Genomic DNA, 14,287 nt, shown 5'->3' with positions numbered 1-14,287 from the left:
CACGTGCGAATATTTCAGAGCCATTTAATCAGTCAGCTTGATATGAATCAACGATTGGTGCAGGTTTTTTGATCACTGATTGTTTTAATGAACTGATTTTTAAAATGACCAATAATATGTTGTTTCAGTTTTTGATTTTCTTTTCCAATTTTTTTTTGCTGTTTTTTGAGTGAAAGTATGCACTTTTTTCGGTAAAATTTTGATTAATCAATTTGGTTTCTGTTTTTTTTCTGTATTGTTTCGGTTATTATTAATTGTTTCACTTTATCGTACATCGTTTGATTTTTCTTTTTTGAAAGTGTAGTGACTAAATCAGCTTCAAAAACCTTTCAGTTTACTACTCAAGTTTTTATCCTTCCATGTCAGTTAATCTAATGACGCTCTCTAATGAAAGTAAAATTTTAAATTTCGATTAATTTATTCCTTTTGAACTGATTCATCGAGAATCAAAATAGAAAAGAAAAGCACGATAACAATAATATTCATTCATTTCCTTTCCTCTAAACATGAGTAGGTAAACAATAAACGAAACAAAACGCCCATCGAGAAATCGAAAAAAAGCAAATTAAAACAAGCATACCAAAAATTTCAATTCGTGAACTTTAAAACGAATTTTTGAGAAATTCAATAACAAAAAATAATCTAAAAAAATAAAATATTCATTCGGATTTATTCAGTCAAATCTAGTCCATCAACGGGTCATTACGAAGAACGTTTATTCAAACACGGAAAATTAGAAAAATAAATTGATAAATGGGCGTACCTAATTATGTCTAATTATTTTATCAAACGAAATAATTGGTATTGATTGAATATCGCGTTCGAGTTTTCAAATACCAACGATATTGTATTCGAATAAGTTTACCTCATTTAATAACTAAGTAGGTATCTATTGTTTACAACCTACGATACCCTATAGATTAAATTATTGTATTTACTGTTTATACAATATGAAATCGGGGATATATATTCAAAAGTCCGACGCCTTTGATACCATAAATAGGCGAAAAATGAATAATGGAATTGAATTTTTGGACGAAGAATAAGGGAAGCTCAAACAAAAAACTAAATAACTAGAAAAAACTACTAAATTCTTGCAATAAAATTTGTAAAAATTTTTATCCATTTCAACACGACTTGAAAAAAAATCACCCTAGACCTTCGGCTTGGATTTCGATGCAAAATTTGGATTTTTCAAAATATGTACCTTCTTAGCTTGTTTCAAAATTTCCAAAACCGCAACTTTATAGATTTTTGAGAAATTTTTGAAATTGTTATTTTTTATTAAAATTGGTAGGTATACGTAATTTCTCAAAGTTGAAAATGTGATTTTTTTGAAACCCAAAGTCAATCCTTTGTTTTTCAGTAAATTGCTGGAAATTTGTTCAACAATACCGCTGTCTACCCCCCCCCCTCCCCCCCACAAAACTCGTCCTTATTCTACAATTTTGGTGAATTTCTAAAAAATCAAAATTTCACCTAATTGAGACAGAAAGCAAAGATTTGTCATACATTTGATTTCAGCCCTATATCTAATCCGACTAGAAGCAGTTTCGAGCCATTTAGAGCAGTTTTGGAGCATACAGTAGGTATATTTTTTAAAATTACAATTCTCAAAATATTTTACTCAAGTCGAGTCAGGCAGCTGAAATGCGACATGTTTCACAACTTTCAACCTCGAAAATCAATTGAAGATGGTTTCAAATCATCCCGAGTCTCTAGCTCATTTTTGGGAACTCCTGTTGGCCAAATACATACCTACGTTCCAAAATGCATCGAATTAACAGAAAAATTCACCTTTATGAACCATTTGACGCAATAAACTAACATTCAAGGCATACTTGAGTTTAAAATTAAAATGAATCCTTCTTCAAGCATCAAAAAAGTCAAAATGTTACAAAAACTCCGAATGACGGGATTACCTTAGCTAAAAATGAGCATTTGCAGAATTTTGGTGAATCATACACCCACTTTCGGAACCACAGGATGCGGTTTTTGGAGTTTTTTTGCCTTTTATTAATTTTGTTAAGAGCTGGAGAGCAGTTTTTACTCATTTTATAATGGTTTTCTTTTCGAGAATGATTTTTTTAAAAACTCACAATTTGTAACTTGAAAAATTGGAAAAAATTGAAATAGGCTACCGAAAATGGACTACCTACTCAGTTTTTTGAATTTCAAAGCTACGGATCCCAATTTTTTAAAGCGTAGGAGAATTGGAATTTTTGGCACGTTCGTTTGAATCGAATTAGCCATCATTAAGACCCAACATTTTAGAATTCGAAAAAAATGACCCCCCCCCCCCTTTCTTTTGAGTATGTGCCTCTGGAATGGAAGATGAATATGCATTTAAATAATATTTTATACAGAATTTGATAAGATGGACTGGGACTCCCTCTCTCCTCAACAATTTAAGGAACCATTTTCATTCAATCCCAGTTTTTTTGACATTGCAAAAAATATAATACCTATCAAAACTGCATTTTATCAAGTGATAAGATCAATTTTAGTTTTTTTCACTTTTTTCACATTTTTTCACTTTTTTCAATTTTTTTTCACTTTTTTATCACTTTTTTTTTATTTTTTCATCAATTTTTTCACTTTTTTCACAATTTTTTTCAGTTTTTTCACTTTATTTACTTTTTTCTTTTTTTTCACCTTTTTTCACTTTTTTATTATTTTTTTTCACTTTTCCATCAATTTTATTTCTTTCACTTTTTTCACATTTTTTTCAATTTTTTTCAACTTTTCTGCGCTTTTTAGAATATTTTTTGATTAAAATTTTATTCTTATTTTTTTTAATTTTAACAAAATCTTATCCTAATAATTTTGTCAATTATTGAGTATACCTACAGGGTGTGTAATAAGTGGATGGCAATATTTCTTGCAGTTCTTGCTGGTTTTTTATCAATTTTTTTAAACAGAAAAACTTTATTGGTTTGTTTTGAGCTTTCTCCTGGTGATGTGTGTGTCTGTGTGTGGTTGAAGGGGGGGGGGGGCAACTATTTTTCAAGACATCTCGAGGTGCTCAACTTCAGGAGCGTGTAACTTTGCTGTTATGACGTTCAGCTCAAAACTGATTTCAACGTTTGAAAACTCATTAAAATCTTATTCTGGAACATTCATCAAAATTTTCAAAATTTTAAAGTTGAACTTTCATAACCAAAGCTAAATTTTCAAAATGATGCCCTAAGTACGAGCTACAAATAACTTAATAATATTGCAAAAAATTAATATTATAGACGTAATTTTTGATGATATTTTAAAATACTCTGGATAAAGACTCTCAGCAAGGGAAGAGGGGCTAGTCCCTCCCAAATTTAGGTCAATGTTCAAAAAAAATCAAGTGGGGAGGGTGACATATGTTTTTTGAGGCGTTAATTACGAATACGACTTTAGTTTTCTGATTGATCCTCATTTAAGGCCTCTAGCCCCTTTCCAATCGGATTAAAATTCAATAAATAACTCCAGCAAACTGGTACGACAATGACTACGCTTTTAAAGGTACAGAACACAAAAATATGACCTTCATATTTTGATTAGACTTCTCTGAAGGCTTCCCTCAGGAGATTGAACCCAGGAATATAATCTCAACAGCCCAGAGACAGTTGCTCACTCAAGGAGGCCTGGAACATATGTACTCCATATTATTCAGTGACCACATCTACACACCTGCTATGCAGTACCTGGTGCTTCATAGTATCCAAGAGCGATTCTATGCCCTTCCAATGCTACTAGTGTGGGGAACCTTATGCCCTACAAATAATATCTTGACATGCACAAATCAACACCTCTTGATGTTGAGACCATGCTCGTCTTCTCTGCTGCAGGAGTAATGAGGAGAATAAGCTTGGGGAATATGGCTTCAACAGCGGTTGAGTCCAATGGCCTACTCACCCTGGAGGAAGCCAACAAAGACATATTTCTACAAGATCCCTCGTTTACACTGGCACACTGTGTCAGGCTGTCAGCCAGGAACTCAGAATTTCTGCTGGGATAGAGTGGAATTTTCATCTATCTCTTTGGAGGAAGAGAGATGCTGCTGACCCAACCCCACAATGTGGAGGAAGTGGCAACTCTGAAGCATAAAATCGAAGGAATAGTGAGGCAGGGTCACTACATATTATTCTGCATCATCACAAAAATCTACTACTACACCAAACCAACATATAAGAACTTCTCCCTTGGCATCCAAAATCTTGCCAGGGAATGCACTAGTAGAAAAATTAGAAAACTTGCTATCCCACAGATTGGATGTGGGCTGGACCAGCTTGACTGGGGCCAGGTACAATCAATTATAGTGAGAGAATTTAGGGAGATTCCAATCAAAATCAAGGTGTGTAATTGGGCCTCCCTCAAAACCCACTCCAACACCAACTAATATTACAGTAAAAGCTGGTTATAACGCTCTTCAAGGGACCAAAAAAAATAGCATTATAAGCCAAAACCCGCTATAAGCAAAAGTCTCATTTTAACGCTGATGAGAGTAATATCGTGAACTCTCGTATTAAAACAAAAAGAGTGTAATAAAAGGAAGTTCAAATGTAAATTTTATTTTGGATTTTGAACAACCAGCTGTATTATGTATGTACTTATTTAGAAGTAAAAAAATCTGAATAAAGGGAACTATTGAAGTTTGATGTCAAAAAATCTTACTTTTTTTTTGGCCAAAATCGAAAACAATTTTACTTATTTGTATGAACTGAAACTGTTGAAAGGTAAAAAAGAGATTCTTTGGCAAAATGTTGCCAAAAAAGTTTTTTAGTTTTTAAAAAAATCAAAACTGAAAAAAAAACTGTCATTGCGGCCAAAATTTTCAGTAAATTTTGCTAAGTGGTTTTTTGTTGTCAAATTTACTAAAATAGTACATTAGGGAGGAAAGTAACTGCTTTCCGCACATGTTTAGATGGCTACGTTAAAGACGTATTTTCCAACCGCAAAACTAGCTAGGAAACTACTCATTTTCTGATCATATGAAATTAAAAAATGTGATTTTCCTAAATTTTAGAGCGTTAAAAACGCGATTTATGATTGCTCATGAGAGTTATATCTCGACTAATTTTACATTGGTTTAAATGGGGTTGTCTAGGGACCAGAGGAAATCAGCGTTATAACGAGCTTTTACTATATTTGTAAAATAGCTATAATCGTGTAACAAATTACCAAATATTTTCCCCAAATTCAACTTATCAATTTTAATTTACATAGTATAATCTAGGGGCCTCGGATGATATACAATGAAAAAACTAAGATCATATTCGTCTTCAAGCTTCCAAAAACATATCATTTAATGTCATACTCCCCACTTTTTTTCTGAATTTTGACCCAAACTCCAGGGAGAAAGCTTCTCATCTTGAAAGTCTTCATTTCGATAATTTTGAAAATTGAGCTTTCAGTTTCAAATTTTGAATACTTTAACGAACGTTTCTAAATCAAATTTCAACCCGCAAAAATCAGTTCTGAACCAACGCTCCTAAAATTACTCGTGCTCTCGAACATTCACTCAAACACATTATTAAACTAGACAGCTAAGCAAAGCTTAGCTGCAAAGTGTGCGTAGCTAGCTGCCTTTTCTACAGCTATAACCGTTATTACATCTAGGTAGTGCATAAGTGAATCAACCATGTCACAGTAATGAGAATTTTTGAAACTCTCACTGCTTCAAAATAATAATTGTTTTTCAGTGTTTTCATATTTTCCAAATTACAATAGGTATTTCAGAATAATTTATAAGCTTGTATTGCTTCTAAATTAAGAAATTTCTAGTTGTTTTTCATAGTTTGCATTGTTTTAAAATTTACAAAATTTCAAATCAATTTCCCGAATTCCCCATCGCTACAATTTCATAAAGTTTTCAATAAATTTTCAGAATTTTGCATTGCTGCTGAGTTAGGAAATTTGCAATCAATTTTTAGAATTCACATTGCCTCTGAATAGTCAAATTTTGAATAATTTTTCAGAATTCTTATTGTCTTTAAATTAAAAAATTTCAAATTCAATTTTCAAGTTCATATTGTCCACAAATTGTAAAACGTTTACTCAATTTTTGGAATTTACATTGGCTCCAATTTTTCAGAATTCTCATCTTCTTCATAAATATTACAATACTTATTTCATATAATTTTCAAGTTCACATTATCTGCAACTTACAGAACTTTTAATCAATTTTTGGAATTCTCGGCGTCTCTAAATACAAATTTTCATATTATTTTTTTTTAGAATTTCCATTGTCTTCAAATTTATAAATTTTCAAACCAACTTTCAGAACTTGCTTTTTATTCTAAATTAAGAATTAAATCTTATAAAATATGTTAAGAATTTGAATTGCCTCTAAATTACACGAAAAAAATATGGGTAATTTTTACAAAAAAAATTAACTAAATACTGGTATTTAGCACAATTAAGTACCAGATCCCATTCAATAATTTTTACTGTAATCGTATAGTAAAAATTATCATTTTAATAAATTTTGCTATAGGTACCAATAGTAAAAATCATTTTGTTTTAATAATTTTTACTAAATCATGATAATAAAAATTACATGTTTCAATTGTACAAAAATTAGTTTAATTACTCATTTTGAAGTAATTTTTAAATTATAAGTAAAAAGTTGAAAATTATTCATGTCAAGGTATAATTCTTACTATACTTATCGTTATAGGTAGACAAAAAATTAATGAAATGAATTTTTAGTTAGCAAATGATATCATAATTCATAACTCAATTTCAGCATTATTTTTGCCCCAATTATCATGTACTACATAGGTAACTCCAAATCATTTACCTACCCAATTTTCCTACGAAAAATCTGTCACCTACCTACTTACCTCACGGGGATTCGAACCTGGGTCCCTAAATTTCCTATTCCTACCTACATGCCCTAACCACTCAGCCAAGAATTCACTACGAGGGTTAGGGCATTAAAATAATATATTTGTTCAGTAAACGCCCCACTAAACCACTCCCACATGGAATTTACAGCTAACAGACGGGGGTGTAACAGGGTACAATGAAACACAGCTGGTGATGGAATATACTGGGGGTATAGCAGGGTACAATGAGCGACAGGTGTTCTACAGTCCCATTTTCCCTTTTTTAGGATTTAATGCATTGAAATAATGAACTAAAATTGCAATTACTCAGCAATTACCCATCCGAATTGAATTAAAATAAATCTATACCCTCCGCCTTAATGATTCTCAAATGGTGTCCAATAGGTACGAAAAACGGTTGGATAGCTTAAGAGAACATTCATTGTAATTGAAATTTCAATTTCTCAAAGCGAAACCAAGGGTGTGCTACGCACACTAAAAAATGTCTAAAAATACGACAAATACCCTCATCTAGGCCACATGCATAAAACATCAACTACTCTTCTCCAAAATCCAAACTCATCACGAAACTCTGCCCATATCTACGCAAATTATCACCATTTCCTTTCATATCGTCGAAAAAGCCAAAAAATACCTTAAAAATTGACATGTCACCGGCCGAACAGGGTGAAATACCCAACTACACTGCTGCTAAATTAAGTAGATATATAATTTTCGCATCATTTTTTATTCACAATATCCTTGAAAATGAAAAAATTAACGATACCAAACGACACCAATCGTATACTGTCCATCGGATGGGATAGGAATAGGATATAGCGCGCAACGACCACGTCAACAATCGATTTTGAGAAACCAATGGTTGAAATTCGATTCGTTTCTAAACTTTTATTTTTTTTTTAAAACCGAGAACGAAATCGTATTAAAGCTACCCTATACACCTTGTACAAAGGTACATACGAGCATAGCTTGTCTCCGGGGTAGACTAGACATTTATATTATGTACATAGTACTAATGCAACGACACGAGTAAAAAAATTCCGATCGAATATTTACCTATACCAAGAATACGAGTGGAGATTGACCTACGATTATCTCTTCAGGTAGCTATAGACCTCATATATCCTTGAAACAATATAGCACAACAATAACAGGGCAAACGACATGACAAAACCAGGGCAGGATACGAGTATATTTTATCGAGAACTGAAAACTATTATAAAGTAAGGTACCTCTACCTACTATAGAACGCCAAGTTTCGTCGAAATCATTTATTATTTATCCCTTCTGGCACGTCTTATTTACCACTTAATGATTTTTTTCAAACAATTAGTAAGTTTATACCTAGCTCTAGGTATAAATATGCACGTGGCTTTGGGTAAATAATAATATGTGTAGGTACTTGAAACATTATACATGTATCGTGACCTGGCGATGACGGCGATGACGCCGACGACCATATTTTTTGTGTAAATATCAAGAGCTAAAGATAGGCTAGGCGATGTTGTATAGTATAGGTATATGTACAGGTACTCGAATAACATACGAGAAGGTACCGTTATCATCGCGAACACTGCAGATTACGAGAAATTAATTAAGAGTTTTTTCAATATTTAATTGTGGCTTAGACATTTCGAATACTTAGTTAAGTGTGGTAAAGTTTTGCAAGGACGAGCATATAAAAATGACCATGAGATTCGTATACAACAACGGAAGACGATACCCACCAATTGCACAATGCACACGATAGGCCTCTCTACATAAATATCTTCCCATACAGGAAAAAAACCAACCCACGACTTCCAGCTAGAGTGATATTTTTACTTTAAAGGATCTCGAAATACGCCAAAGTGATACTATCTGAGGGTAATTTCCGCCCAAATAACACAATTTGTCAATTACAGGGTCAAAAATGTGACATACTCGTTCGTGTTGAAATCGAATCTTATCTCGAAACATGGAATTCTCTGAAGATTTATAGAGTACTGGAAAATCTCATCTCTTATCATACCAGCATCATCATCTGTTAACCATTCAACGATGATAACCTATATTTCGATATCGAACATTCGGGTATAGAAGTAAGCTTATAATATGTAGTTCGAGTACTTAGAGCCTATGTGTTCTTTTTCCCTCTAAGAATGGCGTAATAACGTGTCCAACGTTTTCTTTCGCAGTGAAAAATCATCGCCTCTGCAATGCACGCTACAGTGATGGAAAATACCATACGTTGGTATGTTGCAATTAGGCATACCAAGCACCAACTATACTGAGTAAGTCTGACGTGAGTATATGGTACATATTTTCACCACGTGCGTGTTTCTATTCAACATAGTCGTAAGTATGATGCAAGATAAATCAGAAGCAATGACCAGATCCATTCTATAGTGATGCCATTTTGAAACGTGGATTTGAAATTTTCGAGCTGAGGTAGAAAAGGGAGGGGTCGATTGAGAAAATTGATTCTGGGTTTTGAAAGAAGTCATTTACATTTTAAATCGAAATTTTTGCTGTTGTAGGATTGATTTTTGAATTTTGGAAAATTTTTGAAAAATTACCAAAATGGTCTATTGAAATGTTGTTTTTTTCATAAATAGGTAGTGATATGAAAATCAATTTATGAGCAAAAATTAAGTTCTTGCTTCCCACAGGGCCATCCAGAGAGGGGGGAGCAAGGAGGCAGGTTTCCCCTGGCTCACGATTTCTGAAGGGACCGGCAAAAGAAGGGCCTGTGATGAAAGAATACCCTGTTGCCTTCGCTTTGCTTGGGCTTGTTTCATTTTATTTTTCAGAATTAAATTTTCTACAAAAAACATCAGTCAACTTTTAAATTCTTGAAGTGAAAAAATAAACTTCTTGCATAAAAAGTATCGTTTTCGTCCTCATGTGAACCTGTTATCTTTTCTTTTTCAGAATTAACATCCTGAGAAAAAACATCTTTCAAATTCTAAAATTTTAAAAACCAAAAAATAAATTAGACATAGACATTTATTTTTAAAGTGCTTACAACACAATAATATTTTGGTTTTAAAAGCATTTGTACTATTTTTTGAAAAATTAAACTACTCCTTGCATCAAAAAACACCATTTTTAGTTATCTCAAAATACAAATTTTCAAAGTTTTTCGCCCTTGCTTCACCTGAGTCAATTTGTTTCTTGATGTAAAATTTTAAAAATTCACATTTAGGGCCTCAAAAATCCAAAACAGAAAATGGGAATTTTTATAAGTAAAATGAATATGTGATATTAATTGGAAAAATTGGTATTTTCCACCTATATTTATATGGGCAAATTTTCAGTCAAACCACCGCCCCTTCCCCCTCAAAAATCTTTATACAGTTTCGTTCCTAGATATGAGGTCAAATACACATTATATTTGCCTCAAGCCCGCATTGGCTCCCGACTGCGCTGTCCTCTCCCCCTCCTTCCAGAATCACTTGAGACTTTTTTCGAGCAGATAGATAAGTGTTGAAGGATTTTTTAATTTTTTCCCTTCTTTTCGGGATTCCCTTCTCATTTTTGTTGGTTTTTCTTTTTTCATTTTAACGATTATTTTGGGTCAAAAATTGATCACTGATTTCAAAAATGAAATTATTTTTTTTTCATCACTCAAGAATTTCTAGCAAAACTAATGTTTTCTTTTTTTTTAAATTATTTTTGGCAGTAAAACTGGATTTTTCGAGTCAACGAAGCATCCTAACAAAAAAATAGATAGGAACCAAATTGTAGGGCGTGGAATTTTCAACCAATAGTGTTCAATTTAAGCTTTGTTTTTTCCCAAAGAGCTCACTTTGAGATATTTTATTTCAAGTTCAATAGTTGAACTTTCATTTTCAGACTCTAACATCTTTAAAACTGAGCTCTTTAAAACAGAAATTAGTCGTAAACTGTATTGGTAGAAAATCCCCTCCCCCCCCAAATAAATTTGTTTTTGTACATTTTTTTCGCAGGATGTTTAGTTTGCCCAAAAAATCCATTTTTATTAAAAAAAAAGAAGCAATAAAGAAACATATTTCCAATTAGAAAATTGACTTTGCGAAGAGATTTTATACGAGAGTGAATTTTCCTATAATTTTTCTCGCAATCAACGAGAAAAATCTTATTAGAATCATTAAGTATGTCGAATTTCAAAACCTGTAAAAGGGACCCATCTTTACTCTTCGTCTCAACCTGAAATTAAACTCGTATACTGATTTTCGAAATATGTACCGACGAGATACAAAAATTTAAGGGCCCTTGTGTAATGAGTTCAGACGTCAATGTTGTTAGTAAAGCCCGGAAACCGAGCAATTCTAGTGAGCTGGAGAACGTCAAATTTTTACTGGAGGTTTTCGAATCGGTTCCAAAATGGTTTGATTATTTTTGAAACCGTGGGAAGCTTACGGATTTTAGAATAATTTAAGCAAAATGATTTTCCAATTTTTACTTTAAAATTTCAAAAATTCGCCAAAAATCGAAAAATAAAGTTCTGGCAAGTTAAAGTCATACCTAATTTTCGTTCAATTTGCAGGGGTGCCAAGTTACAGAAATACACATAATGCAACAAAGAAAATCTCCGAAGGGTTTTAAAATACCAGATAAAAATATGGATAAAATCAATGCTAGAAAAATTTAATTTATTATTTCAAACACCCAAAATATGTACATAAATTTTGATGATTTTACGAATTTTCCCAAATATTTTGAACTTTTCTTATTTTTCCAAGTACATATGAGTATTTAAAAGGCTGAATTTTTGTTCCACCCATCGAAAAGATTTTTCAAGAATAATGCAAAAAAGTCTGTGAAAATTTCTCAAAAAATTCTCAATTTGTGGCTCAGTTTTCAAAATCTCAGAATTATTCTAAATGACTTCATTTCCTACAAAAAACATTCTTTGGTTCCCCTAGCAACGCCGATTTTAGTGGTCTTCCTTTGAAGACCCTCTGAAATCGAATAAACAAAAAAATGTAATAAGAATAGGAAAACATTTTTTAAAACCTTTCAATTTATCAGAATTTTTCTAAATAACTCGTTTTTTAGTAAAAAAAAAAACTCCTTACTTTCCCTATTTGTTTGTGAATTTGTTTAACTCATTAAAAACAAATCTACAGTGGAGGGAGGGAAGGAGGACTCAACAAATTTTTCGAGTTCTTCCAACTGTGAGGATTCGTATAGTGAAACTAAAATCAGTTGTGACCAGAGAATGTTTTTTTGCTGAATAGGGAGGAGGGTTATTTAGAAGAATTCTGGCGCAGAAATTTGAAAGTTTAGAGAAATTTTCATCAACTTCTTTTTTATTCATTTTTTCGATCTTGGAAGTCTCTGTAGAAAAGGGGCCAACTTCGCTTTGTGGATTATCTGCAGTTTTTTCCTCAAAAGAGGATTACCTATTTAGAAGAAATCTGATACATAAATTGACAATTTTTGATGAATAATAGTTTGGTACTTCTGGAGAGGAAGGAATTAAAGAAAAAACAACTTCGAAAAAATTTCACAAGAACGAAAATTCAATTGAAAACATCAATTTTCCAACTCAAAACTTGAATTCAATTTCTCATTTTTAAATCTAATCTTCACAGTTCACTTACTGTACTTGATAATTTTGAAAAAGTTCCCACCAGAATTCAAATTTTTTTATCGAAGAGAGGAAATCTACCCACTCCTTCTGTTCATTTTCTAAACCGAACGAAAAGGACTCGATAGAGGAATCCAAAATACACCATCAGTCAACATTTTCAGATAGGTACTGAAATTCATTTCTCGATTTTTGGCGAATTTTAAAAAAATTCAAATTTTGGCCAGAAATAGAAAAAAAAAATTATAATTTCAACAAACTGACCTAAAAGGCTGAAATTCGGTTGGTACTCTATTTCAGACCTCCCCAGTCGATTGGTGATAGTTTCAAACCGTTCTGGAGCTAATATCAGTAAATTTTCGGATTCTCCAGTTTATAAAAAAAAAAAAACGTTGTAAGTTGGATGATGATAAAATTTGACACATTGTATAAACTCGAATTTACCATCTTTGTAATTCTTTCGTCGAGGATTTTCAAAATCTTTTTGTTTATTTTTGAAAAAAAAAAACGAGAAAAATCAAAATCTGCTCGCCAATTGACTACATAGTGAGGTCAGAAAATAGAACAAAAACAAAATTTCAGAGTTTACTATTCACGTGTTCTGACTGTTCGTGAACGATGATTTTTTATTTTTTTTCAAAATTAATCACTAGAGAAAATTCTGCATTTGAATAAGGACGAAAATAATTATTTTGAAAAGCGTTTTTTTTTTCTTTGAAATTGAATCTGAAAATCTACCAGAGGCTCCGAAACGGTTCGAAACCTTTACCATTCAACTCGAGAAATCGAAAAAAGGGTATACAAATCAAATTTCAGCGTTCTAGGTCAATCTGGTAAAATTTTAATTCCCCCCCCCCCATTTTTGGCCCAAATTTGAATTTTCAAAAATTCGCCAAAAATCATCAAAGTAATTTCGGTATCTGAAATTTTGGCAGGTTGTGTATTTGGCGAGTTCTTTATCAACTCCTTTTCGTTCGCTTCAAAATTTTTTGTTCCAGTTGGGATACTTTTCTCGTAACGTATATTTTTTGAATCCAGAATATTTTTACAAAAAATCGAGAAAAATGGTAAAAAATTCAATCGAGGGTTCATAATTTTGTGAGTCGTATCGTATTTTCTAGTTTTATGAATTTTTAAAACCCTTTCAAGGTTCAATATTTTAATACGCGTAATCCAACGAATATTTTAGGACTCTTCTACTATAAAATACTCCTCAAAACCATAGTAAAATGAAAATGTGCCTAGATAGAATGATTTTCAAAAAAACATCTGTTCAATTACGTCGAGTTTTCGTAATTTTTCGCAATTTTTTCAAAAAATAAAAAACGAAGAAAAATATGAACAATGAAATTCTCTTTTGCTCAAGTTATTTTGAAAATTAATTTTAAAAATACATAAATATTCGATAAAAAAAAGCTCAAGTATTCATTAAGTAAGTTTAATCGGGAAATTTTTGAAAAAAAATTCAAGGGCCCCCTAAATTATGCAACTGGATGACTGATAAAAAATAAATTAAAAAAAATTGCAAAACTTGATAAAAATTAAAAACGAAAAATTTTTATTTTCAAAATAAAAATACTTCTTTATTTTAGTCCAAAACCTCACCAATCATTATCAGATCTGTATTCACAAAGTCAAATCACTCGATACATCACATTGTACGAGTATGTACCATTTTTCTCACTAATTGGTACACATTTTGAATCGCACTATGTCTACACCCCCTCCCCATCAACCATCCATCACTTCTACCAAAAATTCCATCGACATTCGACATATTAAAAAAAACAAGATAATTTGTCACCTGATTTTCCAAACTACATCCGCCACATAGGTCCAAATCTATCGTAACTTCCTACTCGTAAATTACACCAAATCGCTAAAATTTACCTACCGACGG

The 14,287-nt window shown here is 32.1% G+C and overlaps 1 protein-coding gene across 2 annotated transcripts in view; it reads right to left on the bottom strand.

Moving 5' to 3' along the window:
* LOC135844973 (uncharacterized) overlaps positions 1–14,287 on the bottom strand; it is a 65,219-nt gene that overhangs the window by 14,904 nt on the left and 36,028 nt on the right. The gene's annotated exons all lie outside the window — the stretch shown is intronic.

The sequence above is a fragment of the Planococcus citri genome, chromosome 4, assembly GCF_950023065.1.
Source record: "Planococcus citri chromosome 4, ihPlaCitr1.1, whole genome shotgun sequence".
Taxonomy (NCBI): domain Eukaryota; kingdom Metazoa; phylum Arthropoda; class Insecta; order Hemiptera; family Pseudococcidae; genus Planococcus; species Planococcus citri.
This window is presented reverse-complemented; position numbering and strand designations above follow the sequence as displayed.